The 20,939-nt window shown below is 36.2% G+C and overlaps 1 long non-coding RNA gene across 2 annotated transcripts in view; it reads right to left on the bottom strand.

Moving 5' to 3' along the window:
• Positions 1 to 9,794: 9,794 nt before the first annotated feature.
• Positions 9,795 to 20,939, bottom strand: part of LOC108709610 — a 28,396-nt gene continuing 17,251 nt past the window's right edge. The window contains exons 3-5 of one of the 2 annotated variants that reach the window (XR_005965861.1): positions 19,767 to 19,921; positions 11,903 to 13,574; positions 9,795 to 10,643 (exon numbers count right to left, since the gene is read on the bottom strand). This is a non-coding gene — a long non-coding RNA (uncharacterized LOC108709610). Of the gene's footprint in view, positions 10,644 to 10,759; positions 13,575 to 19,766; positions 19,922 to 20,939 lie in introns of those variants that run through there. The other variant, XR_001934663.2, reaches the window with a different exon arrangement.

The following is a 20,939-nucleotide window of genomic DNA, read 5'->3' as shown; positions in this document are numbered from 1 at the left end:
TCAACTCTCTGTGCCTCGCCTCTACTAATTATATAAACACATTATTGTGTGAGTAATTGCTAGTATTAGCCAAGGTCCCGCAGTTGTAAGTAGACGTGTCCTTCTAATATATCATGTTGGTTTACATAGGGTCCCATTCATATGCATGTCTTCAGCCATAAATGAAATGGTTTTGAAATTCTTTTATTGGCTTTCTCATTGTCCCTGAGCAAAACTGTACAAGCAAGCCACAAAGACTCAATATGCAAGAGACACAGGTCTAGCAACAATACATAAAAAGCAGCCATCAATGCTGGATACTTATTGTGAATATTTCAATGGATATACTGTAATCATCTGATTGTTGACAAAATGTGCCTAAACCCTTGTGCATTGTTGCATCTAGTAGTTCTGTGCTTCCAAACACTAATTAGTTGCCTTTGTTTTTGAGTCATAGTTACATCTTCCGTCTGCCAGTTTTGTGATTGGTATATGATTATGAGCTGCTTCTTCCTTCTTGCTTTATGGCAGGGCTGTCCCACAGGCAGCACAAGCATTTTTATTACATTCAGGGATTCTCTTTTTATGATACTTTAGCAAGGAGTGTCCTTTATAAAAAGAAAGTCCTGGGAAAGATTTAAAAGATAAATATAGCATATTTCAACAGATTTTATGTAAATCCTCTCTTTACTCTCTCCATGGATACATTTTTGTGTATCTACTAAGCCACACTAATTCATATATAATATATCCTATATAAGTTATCCCACTACACTTCAAATTCCATTTAAGCCTTCAAAAGAAGTTCCCTGTTTTCAGTGTTTGGTTCTAGTTATGGGCGAATTGTCCCGTTAAGCTTCCCCACAAATTTCGCAAATTTCGAAACTGGCGAAAAATTTGTGAAATGGCAATTTTGACGCCAGATACAGTTTGAAATTTGCACAAGCGTAGGAACCACCTCTGCGTCGAAAACTGCCGTCGGAGTCAAAATTATTTAGACACCGGCAAATTAGTTGTGAATTCGCGCCTGCCGAATAAATTCACCCATCACTATTTGGTTCCTATATGAGCCAGTGTTGGACCACTCCATAGACATTTTTTTCCTGTTCATTGTTGCTTGAAGCACAAAACATATTTATGTCTATACATATGCTAAAGAGTACAGGTATAGGATCCCTTATCCGGAAACCCGATATCCAGAAAGCTCCGAATTACGGAATGGCTGTCTCCCATAGACTCCATTTTATCCAAATAATCCAAATTTTTAAACATTATTTGCTTTTTCTCTGTAATAATAAAACAGTAGCTTGTACTTCATCCCAACTAAGGTATAATTAATCCTTATTGGAAGCAAAACCAGCCTATTGGGTTTATTTAATGTTTACATGAATTTCTAGTAGATTTAAGACATGAAGTCCCAAATTACGGAAAGATCCGTTATCCGGAAAACCCCGGGTCCCGAGCATTCTGGATAACAGGTCCCATACCTGTAGTAGGGTAGGTGTGAAGGATGACAATATGGATTCCAACTATATACAGTTCATTTATCCAGGGATTATAATTATAAACTAAATTTACCCACAATAATGAAGTATTTCATTCCAATGGGTTATGTTTATGTTAAAAAGTATTTCTGTCATTTTAGAATAAATGTCACATTCATTTTCATAATGAAATTGCTAAAAGGGTACATTATGATGTAGATGTGCTGCATAGCTAAATTGAATTGTTATTCAGATTCATCAAGACACAAATCATTTCCTCCTTACTCACCATTCTGTACATGGTAGTAGTAGTCCAAAATGTTGTGAATTCTAGTGGACTGTCTATTTCTGAACTAGATGCACAGGGGCTCCAGTGAATAATCTGGGCCACTCACCCTGCTTCCAAAACATCCTTTATCCACTCATATATTTCAAGCCTTGCATATGTAATTGTATTAGGGCACCTTTCGCAGTGTAATTTTATTTTTGGGTGAGTTTCTGTGCCCATAGACTTATTTAGTTCCTGGTAGTGGTTGTGACAGCATCTCATCACTTGTATTTAGCCCTGCTGCTGTTGGCACATGCTGAATTTGTCCAGCCGGAGAGGGACAGACAATAGGATACCTTTGCTGTTATCTCCTACTGCCCAGATTGTATAGGGCACCTATTGTGTTTGTTAAAATGACTGCCAATAGTAAAAATACTAATAAAGGTTAGAAGGGACCTTCCATTAAGTTAATATACCTCTGCATGCCTGGGCCCCTGGGGTAATCCAACATGTTGTAAATTTGCATATGGGTACCACAACTTGCTTCTCAGTCTCCTTTTAGAAATCAGGCTTTTTTGGAGGGTAGTTGGGCCCTCTTTGCCACTTGTATTGGTTGCTTTGTATGTAAATCTGTATGTTAAATGTATGCACCTATTTATGGTACATCGCTGTCTTTACACTTTTTAAATATGCAATAATAATTATGGGTTATAAGAAGAAACACTATGCAGCTGTGTAAGTATCTTCCACTGAGCCATGTCACAGTTTCATTGATGATGTGCTACTTATATGAAAATGGTCAGATATTTCTGTGTTCTGGCAAACAACAGCGATTGTGTCTAGCTTTATGGCAAGACTTAATAATAATATCCTCTCAGCCAGTGTTGCTTAAGACAATGCCGAACCAATTACCTTCGATTACAAGGTTCAATATCATCATTATTTCCTGGACAGTCTAGTTATGTGACTCCACTCTAACTGTTCTAGCATCTCTTACTCAGGGAGATACTATGTTTCAGTTCCATTGGATAAACTTGTATTTCTAACAGTCTCAACATCATTGTATCCATCACAATATAACCACTGTATTCTACATGGTGGATCATGGTGAATATACTAGGGATGCCCCGAATACAAGTTTTGGTTGGGGATTCTGCCAATATTAGGCTTTTTTCAGCAGGATTCGAATCTGTCTGAATCCAAGTGCCTAGCTGAACTAAATACAAATTTAAAAAATCACATGACATTTCTTAAAACAAACATGGAAGTAAAAAAATGTTTACACACACGATGCACGCTCAGCTCTTGCCACCCCCCTGGTTTCCTCATTTGCATATGCAAGTTAGGGTTCGTATTTGGTTTGGTAAATCTTTCACAGAGGATTCGGGGATTCAGCCAAATACTAAAATAGTGGATTCGGTGCATCCCTAGAATATACCCATGATCAGAGTATGTTGTGCACAAGCGAAATGACTAAGCTCAGGGCTGAGGGCACCTTCTAGTAAGGATTTCATTTGTGTATTGTTCATGTTTATGGGCATTAATCCTCAAGGAAAACTGAAAGACTCTGAAGTTATACAATGCAGCAATATTTCTGGGGAGAAAAAAAAACTGATATGCAAAATCTACAGGGCAATGTTTAATGAACAAAGGCATATGGTTCTGGCACATATGTCTCAAAGATCCAGGTCTCTGCATTCAGCAAGAAAACAAAGGGGTTTACTAAGCTTTTTAAATGCATGATATGGCCTAGCAGGTGCACTTACAGAAAGTGGGTTTTATGTTTGGACAGCAGTGCTTTATATTTTAACCTCAATACCTTGCTTCAGATTGCAGTGAATTAGCATTGTCCTGGCGAATCTACGCCTGGCGAACTGTTCTTTAATAAAGGATAATGAGGGCATATTGAAGAGAAATATGACTATAATATACATTTAAATTACAAGTCAATATTGACATAACGGGTTTCCGGATAATGGATCTCATACCTGTAGGTTGCTACTATCATTTAATTCACTCACAGAGAGCAACACCCAGCCCTGCTTTTTATCAGTGTGTTTCAAAACTGTCACCTGCAAACAAAGTGACATTGTATTGGTGTGACAAAGCACTTCCAGCTCTTATTTCCCAGTAACGCTCTTCTGCACAGTTTCTTTTATCAGCATCTGTAATGGGAAAATGCTCTGGCCATTCACAGCGAGTACTTTTTGTTTCCTGCAACTTTTTGTGATATAATACTGTAACAGAGGGAGCTTTGCTTGTAATCACTTTGTACCAACATGTTCCAGCGGCCTCCGTGTAATTTTATACCTACATACACACAGAAACAGGCACAAGCAGTATGGCACTTGTTCCAAGCCATTGGCTTTCATTACAGTAGCATTTAGATGAAACAAAGATTAACATTACAATGCAGATGTATGTTAAAAGCAGGCTGTCCTATTAATGGACTATTATTAAAGGGATTTATTAGAGATAAACTTTATGATTCCAAACACAAACTGGTTGATTGTAGGGACACAAAAGCACAAAATCTTGTTGTGTTTAGAATTGTGTAGATTATTTCCAAAATGACATAACAAAAATATCAGCTTTGCCTTCTAGAAACATTTTCCTGTATTTATCAAAACCATAGTAATTTAGGGGCAAATTGTTTCTACTTTATGGATCAATGGACATGGGATGATTACTTTTTAGCAAATCCAAACATAAAGGGGAAGGAGTAAAGTGGGTTTTTTCATATGACCTATTAATGCTTTCCTGGGGATCAATAAGTAGTTTAGTAGAATTTACTTTGGCAAAGGTTTTAGATTGAATGACATGTACAGGTTAGCGACAGTTAGTTGTACAGGTATAGGACCTGTTATCCAGAATGCTTGGGACCTGCAGTTTTCTGGACAAGGGATCTTTCTGTAATTTGGATCTCTCTACCTTAAGTCTACTAAAACTTCATGTAAACATTAATTAAACTCAACAGGATTGTTGGGATCAAGTACAAGGTACTGTTTTATTATTGCAGAGAAAGATGATCTTGACAAGGGATCTTTCTGTAATTTGGATCTCTCTACCTTGCCTACTAAAACTTCATGTAAACATTAATTAAACTCAACAGGATTGTTGGGATCAAGTACAAGGTAATGTTTTATTATTGCCGAGAAAGAGGAAATCATTTTTAAAAATTTTAATTATTTGATTCAAATAGAGTCTACCGGAGATGGCTTTCCTGTAGTGCTGAGTTTCTGGATACTGGATTTCTGGATAGCAAATCCCTTACCTTTAGTAGCCTTTTCAAAATGAATTGCTGTTTGGTTGCTACTGGCAACTGCACTTGGCATTTTGGCATGTATATATGTAAATAAGTCTTAGTACTTTGCATAATGAGTTATACATACCCAGACAAAATTGCATCTATGAAGTGGTGCTGATTACAGAATAGCGGGGAGCAAAATTCTTTAACGTACTTCTATACTGATGTCAACTACTACTAAGCATTTTGATTAGTGCAAACAGTGTTTACTTGCTTGTTTTTAATACATTTCATGAACCATGTGCCTCGGAGCTGTTAGGCAAGCCATTCTGAATTACCATTCCATCTCCCTGAAATTATTTACAGATTTTTGCAATGTTAGAGGGCACAAATACATCTCTTTCTGTGGCTGCATAGCCCCAGTGAAGATTTTTGCATGTAATTTTGGTTTTATAAAAAGAGAGATACACCGTGTAATCCAAAAGCCATGGCTACAAAATTACATACTCATATGAATAAGGGAATTATTGAGTTCACTGAAAAGTTTCCAGTAACCTCTGATAAACTAGTAACATCCACATGTTATCACCCATGTGCCTATAATGATAACACGCAATTTCATGAAGCAAGAATTAAAGTGATTACTTCATTGGTTTACTATGTAAATGTGTATATGATATACAGTATACTGTAAATAATAAAGAATCAAATAATAATGATTTGTGATGTGGCGGAAGACCTCTGGAAAATCTTAGTTTATACAGGTATGGGACCTGTTATCCAGAATGCTCAGGGGGGGTTTCTGGATAATGGATCTTTCTGCAATTTGGATCTTCATACATAAAGTCTACTAGAAAATCATGTAAACATTAAATACTGTATACACTATAGGTTGTATTTGCTTCCAATAATGATTAATTATAACTAAGTATGGATGAAGTGCAATGTATTGTTTTATAATTAGAGAGAAAAGGGGAAATCATTTTTGAAAATTTCAATTACTTGGATAAAATGGAGTCTATGGGAGACAACCTTTTCATAATTTGGAGCTTTCTGGATAACATGTTTCCAGATAATGGATCCCATATCTGTAATAAAACTGCTTAAAATCCCAGTAGCTGGCCTTTCCTATACTCTCATTGCAACTGCAGTTTGAGGCGTCTGGTGGAAACTTCGGCTGTGCACCCTAGTGGAGCTCACTAGATACAGTACACATTAGCTTTTACACTCTTTACAGCTTTTTATATAATTATTTGTACTCTAGCCCCTATACACTATCAATTCAAGCAGTGTATTAGGAAAAGAGGTTCTTGTGTATATATAAGTCATAGGGAAACCTAGGCATATAGTACACAGCACTTAGCAGGGTGCTGCCATGGGAAATGTGCTATTTGTATGTGATCCCTTAATATATCTATGACGGACAGACCTATAAGCCCTGCATTGGCCACATAAAGATTTGGTAGAACCAGTACAATGAGCCTCTTACTGTATGAAATGAGCTTCTTATGAAAAGTGATTCCCTTTAAAAATAATTTGGAATGTATGTAGCATTATAAGTAATGGGTTCTCCCTAAATAAATGCATACTTTTGTGTTTGTCATATTCCTTTCTTCCTTTCCCTCTTTTTCCTGTTCTCACATCTTCTTTCAGTCCTGTATAATATCCAGGAAACCAGACAAACTATCAGTGCTGCAAATCTAGTAGCCCTGGTTATTATATAGCTTGCCTAAGGCTACGAGACTAAGTTAATTTCTTCTCAGTGCTCTCAGTATTGGATGGCTAGGTTTAATTTTCATGGAAATTCAACTATAACCAAGATCTGTTGTCTTTGAAGTATGGTGATGTGTTTATTGAATGGTTGCTTATTATATGTATTTGTATATGTTACTTTCTTCTACTAAATGAAAACAGGTATCATGTCTTTTATTTAGTTTTAATACTGATGATGATGAATGCATGAAATGAAATATACAAGAAAATGTGGTTTCCATAGCCTACAAAAGTATACCTTCAATAAGTAAATGGGGCCCAAAAGCTTTAAATTTTTTTCAGGCAGATGTCAGGAACCCGTGATGTATGACGGCAGCATGATGTGATGGTGTATAGATAAGTGTATTACTTAAGTCACACATGAAATCTTGGGAGCCAGTAACTGCACAAAGCCTTTTTATCTGTCAGTCAGGCAAATGTAATTCATCTATTAATGGTATTTAATATAGGATATTAATATAAACAGCGCTCATAAATATTAAGCAGTGCCTTGGCTTACTGGCAGGGAACAAGGGATAGCCACGTGAGGCACGTGCATAGGGCACAAAGCTTAGGGCGCCAGGCACTTACCTTATACTGTATGAAGCCTACCCCTAGTCCGGGAAGTGTTACCACATTGAAAAGTGGGTGTGCTCTGTGAAATCGAAGTGCTTTACACACGCGCGCCATTGGCACGCGCGTCCTCGGTTACGCACAATTACGCACGCGCGTTCTCGGTTGCGCGCCGTTGAGCACAGCTGCGTTGGGGACCTAAATTGCCAAAGGCCTGCTGGGTTGCCTGAAGCACTGCTTACTGGGGTGCTCCTGGAACCAATGTCTCAGCGCTAAAAACTTGGGTATCTGTATTAGAGATAATCAGTGTGGTGCTGACCACAATATGACTGCTCATTGGAGATTTAGTTGATTAATGTTACTGTATCTCAACTTTAGCCCTCAGTCTGCCCTGACTATGAATATACTCACACAGGTTCCCATTTACAGATGGGCTATATTCTGTAAGGCCTACACTAACCCCATGGTCTAGAATAGATCCATTGCCCATACCTCCCAACATTTGGAAGTAAAAAGAGGGACAAAAAAAATTTTTCTGCACATAGCGCAGCAATTTTTTTGACCACACCCTTTCTGTGGCCACACCCCCTAATTACCATGTTTGTTTTACAAAATTTGGCAGGTTTTGAAAGTTTTAAAATATTTCTCCTTATCTAAACTGTGTTTTTGTGTCTCAAAATTGTTACAAAGTATCTTATTTGCACCTGTTAGCTGTTCTGGGCTCTCTGCTAAAAGCCAATTAAGTGAAAAACTCTTTCTTTTTCTGGCTGTTCAGTGCATAGAAAAGAGGGACTTTCCAGTACGAATGAGGGACTGCGGGTTGAGCTGTCAAAAGAGGGACTGTCCCTCCGAAAAAGGGACAGTTGGGAGGTATGTCATTGCCCTTACTGATACACTCTGATACAGATCCAGGAGAATAAATGCAGCAACTCCCTGCCATTATAAGCACTAGATACTGCACATATTACCAGATTCTAGTCTCTGGTAAGGACCAACCCCTTTACCACTACAGGGTCCCTCTCTCATAGAAATGTGATTATACCCAGAGTCGGACTGGGATGCCGGGGGGGCCCACCAGAAAACCTTATGCTGAGGGCCCACTTTCCAAACTACTTTACTTCCTCTCCTCATGCAATCTCTTTATTCTCCTTGTCTCTTTTCTCTACATACTATACTTAATCTGCCATTATTAAGCCTCTTTGTTCTCATAAAGAAATAGGGAATGACCATGAAATAGGCCAAATAGTTAGAGGCCCACTGACCCCTGGGCCCACCGGGAGTTTTCCTGGTATCCCTGTGGGCCAGTCCGACACTGATTATACCACATCTTACACTCTAACATTTAGAGCTGTATATTTTGTCATGGTAAACAAAAAGACTTCTGATACAAGAATAAAAAAAAGAACTTAAAACACTCCTTGTATAAGGGTACCTTAAATTATTCAAGACTTATCCAGTCTACAGTTCTTAGCACCATAATGGTGGTTAAGAACCTCAGGGGTCAATATCTTTTGATTCCCCAGATGGAAAAACACATCCATTACAGAAGATTGGTGGTTTTATGCATCTTGTAGCTGTTGTTTGGAAATGAAATAACCAAAACCAGAAGCAAGCAAGTGCACAAAATAGCAGCCGCTGAACAAAGTTACATTTATTCAAAATTAGGAGAATATTAGCTTGTCTGAAATTCTCCTCTGGTTATTTTCGGTATAGATCAGTCTGACATGTTGCTGTGCTTGAAATTGATGGAGTTCTACCTCTCTGGAGCAGTCCTGTTTTTAATAGAAGCAGCATTAAAGTTTATGTTCCAATATTAAGAGTCTGTCGTTTAATAAAATTTCTTCATGCATCTCTAGAATTAGTATACTGTGCTCTGGTCATTGCAGGCTTATTAAATATATGGATTGTGCATTCTATGGGAATTAAAAAAATGTAAGGAAAGTACATTTTCACACTTTTAATCACAGGTATTTGGCTCGTAGTGCACTGCTCAAAAAATACCTTTACACTATTGCTTTGTTTATATATTCTTAAAATGGGTTTTGAGTTTCTTTGGATAAATAATATAGCAAAGAACTAAAGTTAAAAAATAAGTAAGCGCAGGGGTGCAGCAGCCTCCAGAGGCAGCAAAAAGACTCTCCTGTTAACTTTAAGAGGCAAATTTCTGGTTATAAAAACAAGGAAATCGGTTCTTCTAGTGCAGAGGGTGCAATTGTAATTGCCCCCTCTTGACCAGCTCCTGCGCAAAAAAGAGGTGGCATCGCCCCTGGGTAAGCTCTCATATCTTTATGTCACAAACTAACCTCTAACTCTACTGTAAGCTGCTAAGGGCAGTGACACAAGGCGGAATTTTAAGTGTTTTCTTGAAAAAATAGTTATCTAGTTAAGCTGGGATGAAAAAAGACCTAAGTCCATCATAACGACACAGTGCACATATATAAACATACAGACCAATCTATACATTCACTCTCTCTCTCTCTCTCTCTCTCTCTCTCTCTCTCTCTCTCTCTATATATATATATATATATATATTCCAACACAAGCTAATTAGACATATTAAGATTCTCATAGCCATACATATTCTGCTTGTTTAAGAAATCATCTAATAACTATTAAAGGAATTAATAGAATCTACCATCACAACATGAGCCACCAAGGCATTCACTGTGAGAAACCTCCTAGGCTGCTAAAAATGAAAGTTCTGTTCCTCTAATCTGAAAGGGTAGTCTCTGGAGTGTTGATATTTTCTATAGAAAAAAAGATCCACCACTCTATCTCTCTCTATAATGGCCTATAATGTACGTGTAAAGAGTAATCATGTCTGACTGAAACTGCCTAGAGTTGTACAAATTGTTATCTACAATAATCCTCAGATACTTCTCAATTAAGGATACACCCAACACACAAATTGTCAGGTGAAAAAATCCCGCAGTTTTGTACAATTTTCTATCATCAGCAAAAATAGAGACAATATTACAATACTCTGTGAGCATTAGCCAGTTCTCTATCCAAGTACAAATATTATGTTCAAGGCCAATATTGCTTCATTTGATTTATTTCTATAGAAATCTCATTTACCTGCAAGTGCACTCATGGGCTCAGCAGTTATCGCTCAGACTGATGCATTTTCGAATGATTATCACCTGATCCATAAGTCCCAGCAATTCCCATAAGAGTGAATTGAAACTTCCTGCTTTCAGCTTTCAGTGACTTGAAGGGGGGCCACATGGGACATTACTGTTCAGTGAGTTTGCAATTGATCCTCAGCATTCAGCTCAAAGTCAAAAGCAAACCAAGCAGACCGAACTGTCTGGTAACCAATCAGTGGAAACCTAGAGAGCTGCAAAACAGGAAGTAGTGTTCTGGCTATTATGTTAGACTTCCAGTCACTCCAGCCTTTATATATTACATTTTTGGCTAACTAACTATATCAGAAATATTTTTTATTTTGCACAGCCTATCTATTTACCCAGTTTTTATTTTTATACTGAACAATTCCTTTAAAGCATGTTTGTACAATGATGCAACATAACATGACCTGATAAGTAATGAAGTTGCAAAAATCACAATTGATTTTGGACAGTTATAAATACAACCCTTAAGTGTTCATTAGATATTAATGTGTGTAGGAAATTTTCAGTTTTGTTATCTGTTGCCCTTTAATGTTGGGGCTGATGGGCTATAGTGGTATTCTGGCTTAGCTGTGTCAGCCTGGAGTAAATCTAAGGCTATGGGCCAAATGCAAATGCTGGAGCTAGAATAAAAGGGAAAAGCAATTTGAAGAATTGCTGTATGCTGATTTATAGCTGCTAGCCCCTGTCATGTTGTCTTTAACTATTTTTAAGCAGTCCAGATATAGGGGAGAGTAAAAATTGCAGCCAGTGTCTTATATGGGGGTTAATAGCCACTAAACACACAGTTTACACACAGTTTATTTATTTATACATTTTGAGCATTAATGTAAAAAAGCAGAGTGGTGTGTTAAGATTGAAACAGGTCAAAAAATTTGCTTTTTTTTTTAATTTATATTTATTTTCTCCTTTGTATAATTGTTTTTTTTTTTTGTTGCCTTTGTTTAACACTTTGCCTTTGGTTAATGCTATGGAGGTCCACTCCCCAGTAATACACCTTCTGTATGTATTTTGTAAAAGTCTCTTCCTCCCTTATTTTCAATGACAAGCTGCCTCAAAAAGCAAGGTCCTTCAGAGAGCAACACGCATGACTGAGTGCAAAGAATGGTTGGTCTAGCATATCACATTTTCATAAATCAGCCCACAATTCAGAGCATAATGAATCCTTTCATATAGGATTCATTATACAGGACCATATTGATAATTACAGTACTAATCAGGCCTCCCCAGCAAGGCAACGGTTACATAGTCTCTGTCAAGACATTATTGCTACATCTGTCATTTAACAAATGTTTGAGTCCATCTAACCGAGAAAAACCTGGGTTATAGTCTCTGCACCGATGCTTGGGAAAGATTAAAGGGTAGCAGATGGAGGTGGGGGGAGCAAAAGGACCCACAGCTGCAATTATTTATTATTATTATTATTTGTTTATCATGTGATAGATGAAGGAAGTGTGCAAAATCTTACTCTTTTTTTTCTCTGTTATCTGCCAGCATGTCTTGACATAATGCACTAGTAAAACACATTATCCACAAACAAGAGCTGTAGAAGAAGCAGTAAAGTTAATGTAAATCAACATTTACGATGATCAAATTCTACAGTTTCAGTGAAAAACAAAATAGTCTGTAGTATATTACATTTTCTGCATTGATGTAAAAATCCATATTATTCTTTTCCTTCCATTCTCTTTAATAGGCGACTTCCCATTAGGGTCAGTGTTAGGCACCTAGAGTCTCATGGGAAATGTCAGACACAGAATATTGATTTGAAGATCATTAAGAATGATGGCTTATATCATGACCATGAGATTGGTATGCTTATAACTGCAATATCATGAGCAAAGTGCATCATGACATGATATATAATACTGGGAAACCTACCTTCCTAACCATATTAGGCAAATCCTGAGGATCAAGAAGAAAATGGTAAAGACATCACTGAAACTAATAGCTTATGGCCAACGATCCCTATATCTGACTATAAATATGGACAAGAATTCCATATTAAAAAGAATTTAGTCCCTATCCATTTAGAAGATTGTAGTCCCATTCATGGGCAAATTCTAAATGTTAGGTCAGATAGACCATCATAAGACAACTTTTACATTCCACAAAGAAGGAACCCCACAGTGACTAATAGTAAGGAATCAATACACTAAAGGAAAATGTATCAGGACTTATTAAAGTATTTCCTTACAATTTATAGAGATCACAATTCTTTTGTAACAAATAATAATCTTGTTTCATAGAAGAGCAGCTGAAATCAGTTCATGCCGCCATGCATATAGGTTCCCTGTGTTTAAGAGTCTCTAAGAAATTCACGAGACACGAGAAAGTAAATGATTTGTCTAAACACTGGCACATAACACAGAATGAATCAATTAATCTAATAGTTCGATTTTCCAATAAGAGATACTTCCTGTAGTCAAAGAGACATCAGTTGTACCCCAAAATGCACTCCATAACCCATCTAAAGAGATTTGTGTTCACTTACAACAAATATAATTCATGTTGTTTCAAGAAATTGTATATTTCTTATTTGAACAAGGAGATAATTATCAGCCCAAACATTTGAATAATACATTTTCTCCAAGAACTTATTTTCTGGAAACTGAAATCACAGCTATTAACACTGCAGCATATAAGATATAGTTACATAGTGTAGCTAGACTACAGACAATAAGAACTCTGCATCAGGAAAGTTGCTGCTTCCATCCTGTACCCTGCAGAATAGAAAATATGGCAGCAAGTGTGTTAACCCGAAAAACATTAAGTGCTGTTTTTTATAAGGACTAACTACTAAATACAAAATGTAAGTAACACTTAAAAAGTTTAATAGTACAGTGTTTTCATTCTTATGCGTGGTTCAAAGTCAACAGAGGAAATAAATCATATGTAAAATGTATCAAGCCATGGCCCGAGTGTACAAACACTGCCTGTTATGTATTAAGTTGAATGATGTTAGAACGTATTTTCCATCATTAGCTTTTTAATAGCACCAAGAAAGGTTTAAACCTGTAGCTGGCCTCCTTTGTTTACTTTTTTAATAATTCATGTTTGAATGGTCATCATATTGCAGCACTGAAATGAAACTTCTGCGAAGACACCACATCAGAGCAGCTGTTCCGATCATATTCCTCCTAAGGAAGAAGAAAGAGAGCGAAAAAAAAAAAGAAAAAGAAAACAATATTCAGAGGTCTTATCAAGATTTGTAAAAGGAAAACAGATGTTGGCCTATCATTATCATAGAGGTGAAATGTTTCATTCCAAAAATGCAATAAATCCTAATAAAGAAAATTAATGTGGGTTCTGCCCCCACATACACACAGATACCTTAGATAAATCGACTGATGGATAAACCCGGTGCATAACATCATTATATACTTGAGGGAGAAAACCATTAGAGAACAGCTCTTTAAAAGAGACAGGACTGATTTAAAAAGACACAGAACTTAATGTATGTGAAAATGTACTATGAAATAAGATGCTATGGGAGAAAATACATTTAATTTTGTGATTTGCCAAAATAGTATGAGCAAAATATTGTTATCTTATATGCCCTACTGATGGTGCAGAGAGAGAAAAATACAGATAACAGATACAAATGCAGCTTACTCCCTACAGAAATCTACTATAATGTCACTCTTGTGCATTCAGCATTGCTGATTTAAAGACACGGACCTTCCTCTGTAGCATAATATACTTCTCCAAAGTTGGTCCCTTTATGTGGGATGTTTAGAGGAAGGATTTATTCTGCAGAGTTGCTTTAAAGGAAAATGAATACCAAAAAAATGAAAGGGTTTTGAAGTAATTAAAATATAATGTAAAGGGAGGTAACTCTGTTTGATGTTTTTTCCATTTACCAGTGCCATTTTTCCATTTATCAATATCAAGGCTTACATTATAGATGTAGTGATCACTGAAAATTGAAATGAACTGTATTGTTGGAGATATAGCTGATTGATGCCTGTGAAATACTCATTTCAAAAAGTTTCACAGCAACAGCAAAACAGGCAGTTTGAAAGGTCAAAGTGCAAAAACAAAACTTTAATAAGGAATCAGCAATTAGCTATTGTAGGGCTACTGCAAGAATTATGAAACAAATATTTTCTGCACACTGCATAAGGCAAGTTTGCCCTGTTTTAGTTAATGGGCACATATGCACAAGCCTAAGTGAGTTCCTTAAATGAGTGCCTGGGCATAAACAGGGGCTAGCACAGCTGGCATATGAATCCAGTGCAGATTACCTTACTTCAGGAATGGATGTATTTGACACATGGACATGTATGCACATGTAAGGTACAGGTTATTAGACTTGTGTTCCCTTCATTGTGCTGATTACGTAATGCCACCAAGTAACCAGCTTTTAGCTTTATTGGTATAATGTTGCTTCTGTAATGAAAGAAAATATCTAGTTGGTGTAAAATCTAACATTAATTAGAACTTCTGTAAAATGAAGGGTCTCTGTACCCACAACAGCAAAGGGCATCTGGATCCACAGATGATGTATAACCAATTGCATGAGCACAAGCTTCCCCACTAAAATAATTGGACTCTCCAATACCTCCCAACATTTTAGAAATAAAAAGAGGGACAAAAAAGTTGCAGCACATAGCATGGCAAATTTTTTTGACCATGTCCATTTTACAAAATTTCGCAGGTTATAAAAGTTTAACATATTTCTGTGTTTTTTTTTTAGTTATTACAGTTTTGCTAATGAAGGTGAATTGCCCTTTAAGCTGTTACTCTAACTTTCCCAGGGATCTGTAATATTGTTACAATTACTTATTTGCTTATCTAGATTGCTTATCTAGATACACTTGAATTGTTACAAATGTATCTTATCTTCTGTTGTGGCTGTTCTGGGCTCTCTGCCAAAAGCCAAATAAGTTAGAAACTTTGTTTCTTTTTCTGGCTGTTCAGTGCAGAGAAAAATGGGACTTTCCAGTACAAATGAGGGACTGCCGATTGAGCTGTCAAAAGAGGGACTGTCCCTCTAAAATCGGGACAGTTGGGAGGTATGGTCTCTCCAACATACCAGAAAGTGTCTCTAAATAAATAAACAATACTTGATCGTACAGGTATGGGATATCTTATGCAAAAACCTGCTATCCAGTTGGCTCTGAAATACAGGAAAGCTATCTCTTATAGACTCCACTATAAACAATTCCAATTTTTTGTCTCTATAATATCTTGTACCTGATCTTAACTAAGCTGCATGTATCCATAATGGTGGCAGAACAATCCTATTGGGTCTATTTAAGGTTTTGGGGGTTTTTTTTGTAAGAGATCCAAATAACAGAATAAGATTCCTTATGTGCAAAATCCCAGGTTTCGAGCATTCTTGATAATAAATCCTATACCTGTATTTCTATTGGTTGCCTTTAAATATGCCCACCATTCCACTGTATATTTCAAAGGCATGGCACAAAATCACACATTTTTACATCATTTGGATATCATTCCATTAACTAGTCTTTAATGAATACAATATGCATCATGCTGAATTTATTGTTATGTATTGGCCATAGTTTGGAAATATAATTGACATGTACTCAATTAGAAAAACTTTGTTACTCTGCAGAACTGCTGTTGCCACCTTTCCAGAGTCCTCCTGCACTTCAAGGTGTTTGGTGTTGCAGAGAAGGGTCTCATCAGTTGTATGTCTGTTATTTCATCTCAAAATATGCCATTTCCTTTTATTACACTAATAATTTTAATACAACATAATTATTATTCTTAACCAAAAACAGACTCTTTGTCACTTCCTGTTGACCAATTAACTCTAAATTACCTTCTTCAATTACAATATTGTAAGATTTGCATTAAACAGTTGGTAGATTTGTCACCTTTGAGGCTGGAGCCAGATGCTAAATGCCACTAGAAAGGCTCCAAAACATTATGCAGGGCAATCTGTAGCAGCCACTGAGTTGCAGCTAAACAGACTAGGCTTGTCTCCCTTGAAATAGTCACAATTGTGGGAGACTGCATATGTTTTAGTTCCAACAGTCCAGCACTAGGAACTGGGGCTCATAAGAGCTATGACATATGGAGATACACAAAATGACAGAAAATACCCCGCTATAACAAATGCTGAGAATTCTCTCTGCTAAAACACATGCAGAGACAATTATCAGTATTGTCTATTTTGCAGCCACCACAAGTAGCTCCATGTGTCATTGCCCTACCATTTCAAGCACTGTAAATAGAAAATGTATGACAGTCTGTGTTATGCATCTCCATTGTTGTGCCTTGTACACCTACAGTTATCATAGTGCTGATATATTTTGTGTTCTTATGTAAAATTATTGCTGTGAAAAGGAAAGTTTGGGTCCATGGTATCAGCTATAAAGAATGGGTTGCCATGTACAATTTTATATACCTATAAGTAGAATATCTATACACACACACAGCTGCATCTTGGAGGCCTACTCATTTTAAAGTTGAGGGGAAAAAAGCAAGTACTGTACCAATAAAAAGTGGAAAAATGTGTGCAACTAGAATGTTAGCTTATTTAGGGAAAAAAAACAGAATATCCCCACAAATGTTTTTTGCTGAAACAATTCTAATGATTTAAAGAACTGGGAAAATAAATAAACAAATAAAGCTGTAGAGACAATTTCCATTGACTTCTATTCAACCTCTGCAGTTTTTATTGACAACTTTTCATGGTTTTATTTAAAAAAAAAAACTATTTGTATTTCCTTTTTTTACAGAATCATTAAAAAAACTAAAACCTTGACTTTTGATAAATCAGCCCCTTAGAGCGTACATTAGTGCAAATGAGTGTGTATAAAAATGTCACATCTTGCACTTGGAGAGACTGTGGGACTTTTTTTTACCACTTTAGCAACGTTGTTTAGATGCAGTAAATCACTTAACCAATCAAATATCTGCTTTTGTTATTTAATTTGCAGCAAACTGCTATTAGATCATTTATATTGCGTTTTCCATATTGGAATATCTGTGGAGTAAGTGAGGGCCATCTATTTGTGAAAGATTAAATAGCATAAAGCTTTTTTAAATGTTAAATATTTCCACTGAACATTTAACACAGAACATATTATCATGGGATACCAAACATGAGTGACAAAACTACTTTCCACATTTTTAAGTCACCAAATGAGGATGGGAAAAAAGTAGATGTGTATATAAGTGAATGGCTGTACTATAAGATATGAGATCCTTTGTCCGGAACCCCTTTATCCTGAAAGGCCATCTTGGACTCCATATTAATGAAATAAGTAACATTTTTAACAATTATTTATTTTTTCTTTGCAATCATAAAACAGGACCTTGTACTTGATCCAAAAAGATATTATGAAGCCTTATTGGAACAAAACCAGTCTATTGGGTTTAATTAGTGTTTCAATTATTTTTTCAATGATTTTTTTTAGTAGACTTAAGGCATGGAGATATAACTTATGGAAAGAAAAAAAAAATCCTTCCAAACCTGTTGTAAATTGCTGTCGGACACACGAATTCAGTCTCTAAGAGCTGTTCTGTACTGACAAGCTTGACTCTGGTCCACAGATGTCTACAGACCTGTATTCCCTCCCATATGTATACCCTGACAGGGGTCGGGTGGAGCAAGGGTGTGGTCTGGAAGGAATAAGGTTTGAGCTGATATGGGGTGATACCAAATATCACATAAGATAATGTTTAGGTAGTTTGAATAATCCGTGACTAATATCTCCACAAATGTAGATATAAAAGAATAACCTTATAAAAAGAATAGTAGGTTTAACATCTTTATACTTTCTCGGCTAGTAGGCATCAAAATGTGTGAGAATTCTGCTCTTTTTTCAGCTGTTTCACTTCCCTTATAGTTAAATGTTTAGGAAGTGTGGTTAAGGCCAGTGGATGCTCTGAAAATAAAAAGGGTCAATGTATTTATTGTCAGGGCCACAGAAGTAAGTATCAAGGGCATGATTGTATTTGCTGTTCAGCAGTAAATGTATTTCTGGTCTCCCTCTTGAATATGTCTCTTATATCAAACGATAATTGATAAAGAGCTCTAAGGGGCCCAAAACCTGTTATGCTGCTTAAATCTTAAATAAAATTCCACTGAGCAGATAGCCTGTACATTGGTGCTCTCTTCTTTTCTCTAAATGTATGGGTCTCATATATGTTGGCATTTACATTGCATGTGGCATTTTACACTTCAAAATTAGAATAACTGTCACAAATAGAAAAAAGAAAGTAAAATAGAAAGTAATTGAAAAAAGTCTTTGTTTATCTGAAACCAACTGAACTAAAAAAGAAAGTGTTTGAAGGTAAAGAGCACTGTCAAATTATGGTTATGGGAGTTCTGCTGTGTGTATTCCTGTGACTTTGTGAGTGAAATACACATATTGAAATTCAGCTGCAAAATAACCCAAAATGAAAATAAAGCTTTGCGATCATTGTGTCCACTGGCTACATACAAACTATTAGGGGCTATAGCCCACCAAGCAGGAGACAAAGTAAAAAACTGGAAGCTACACTAAACAGATGATATGCACTTTCAAAAGCATTTTTGAATGCTTAAGTTGATAAATAAAACAAGGACCCTTTGTGTACCTTGATAAATGAAATTGACTCAATTATTTTCAGTTGCTTAAATTGATTTATTCATCAGACAAAAACAATAACTGGTACACAGTGGTCAATTGTGGCTACACGTGTGCAGGCCTAGATCTGGTGGATCTAATAGATCAGGTCAAGCAGGACAGCCAGATACTCTACTTACCCAATGGTTTTATACATGTGCTGATATTAATGCAATGGGTGAGATACTCAGTATGCAGAACAAAACTCTTCCATTTGCACCCCTATCTCTCCAAAGTATATGTCAGAATGTTCATTAAAGATACAAAGATTTCTCTAGTAAGAAACATCCTTACTAGTGCTACATAAAAAAGCATTCTTCTTGTAAAACTGATCAAATATTGAAAACTGAACCAATATGCCAGATATCAAAACACACAGAATCCATGTCTGAAGAACACTGAAACTGATTGCTTCCAGCATGAGTGCAAAATCCCCTATAGCACAGTTGCTATTGATCAGTTGTCTTTCTGACATGTTACATTCCTTTAGATAGTTCACAAATATCTGAAAATAACCCCCCGTACATTTACTTGTTTAAATATGTTAAAAACTTTCTGTGCCTCCTTCAAACAATAACTCCCAATATCCTTAAAGGTATCAGGAGTTATTATTCGCTAGTCCAGTTACATTGAAATCCCAGTAGGATTGTGGGTAAGTCTCCTTGTACTATTAAAGGGGAAAAAATATAATGTTGTATTTGTAGGGGTAGTCTTCCTTTTACCTCTTCTTATGGTACTTACCCACAGCTGCTTTCTTGAGTGTTTGTCATGCATTTAGTTTCTCTTAATAGCACAGCGTTTGTTAATTCACTCAGTTCTTCCCTGCAGTTCTGCTGTATTGAGGAAAAAATAGGTCTTTATCCATGTTTTTCTTCATTCACTGTTGTTCTCAATCTCTGTGGGTACAGAGAAATTAGAATAAAATGAACCAACAACCACATGGGTTTCTGTTAGTTAGATAGTATAGTCACTTTCTACTTCCTGCCCATGTAAGCAAGTTAAAAACAAACCAACAGCCCGCTGGGAAGTCACCTGTATAAAGAGTTGCTCCTTATCTCAGAGGCTGCAGCTGAAAGAAGGTGGTATGGGGTAGTTTGTCTATAGAGAAATATTTTCAGTGGGCTACTGATTTGTTTTGGCCTGCTCATGGGGACTGTAAATATAATAAATATAATGTAGCTACTTTCATGTTTCGATTTAATCCTTTTTAGTGCAGAAATAAAAAACATACTATTGCTGAATGAAAGCAAAAAGCAAACTGTATGTTCAGAACAAATTATATTTATTAAACTAATGTTGAAAAAGTGGCAATATTACCTCTTGAAATTGCCATTAAATTCCATTAAAACCATATATTGATATACCAATGCCCCAACCTTTTAAATAGCCGGATTTATGTTCACTCAGTCTTTGTCACTGTGTATACTGTCTATAAGTACAACTGCACAATTATTAGATTCGGTGAAATAAATGTCAATTCTCCAAGTAAATAGAATTTCAACATCTTGGACATTTCTATACACACACACACACATACAGTATATATATATATATATATGTTCAGAAAGTACCTGCACTCAATCCCTTGTGATTCGTGGTGAGTGCTCGGTCAAGTTATAACATATAATCTTCAGAATGGACCCACACTCCAAATAGTTCAATCAAAGCGAATTTTATTGAATCATCACTCACGTGTCCAACGTTTCAGCCCACATTTATCCTTGATAAAGGCCCCAATGTGGGCCGAAACGTTGGACACGTGAGTGATGATTCAAAATTCACTTTGATTGAACTATTTGGAGTGTGGGTCCATTCTGATTTTATATATATATATATATATATATATATATATATATATATATATATATATATATATATATATATATATATATATATACTACCAGAAAGTATGAA

Source organism: Xenopus laevis, chromosome 2S, assembly GCF_017654675.1.
Source record: "Xenopus laevis strain J_2021 chromosome 2S, Xenopus_laevis_v10.1, whole genome shotgun sequence".
Lineage (NCBI taxonomy): Eukaryota > Metazoa > Chordata > Amphibia > Anura > Pipidae > Xenopus > Xenopus laevis.
The sequence above is the reverse complement of the archived record's forward strand: the minus strand, read 5'-3'. Positions and strand labels throughout refer to the sequence as shown.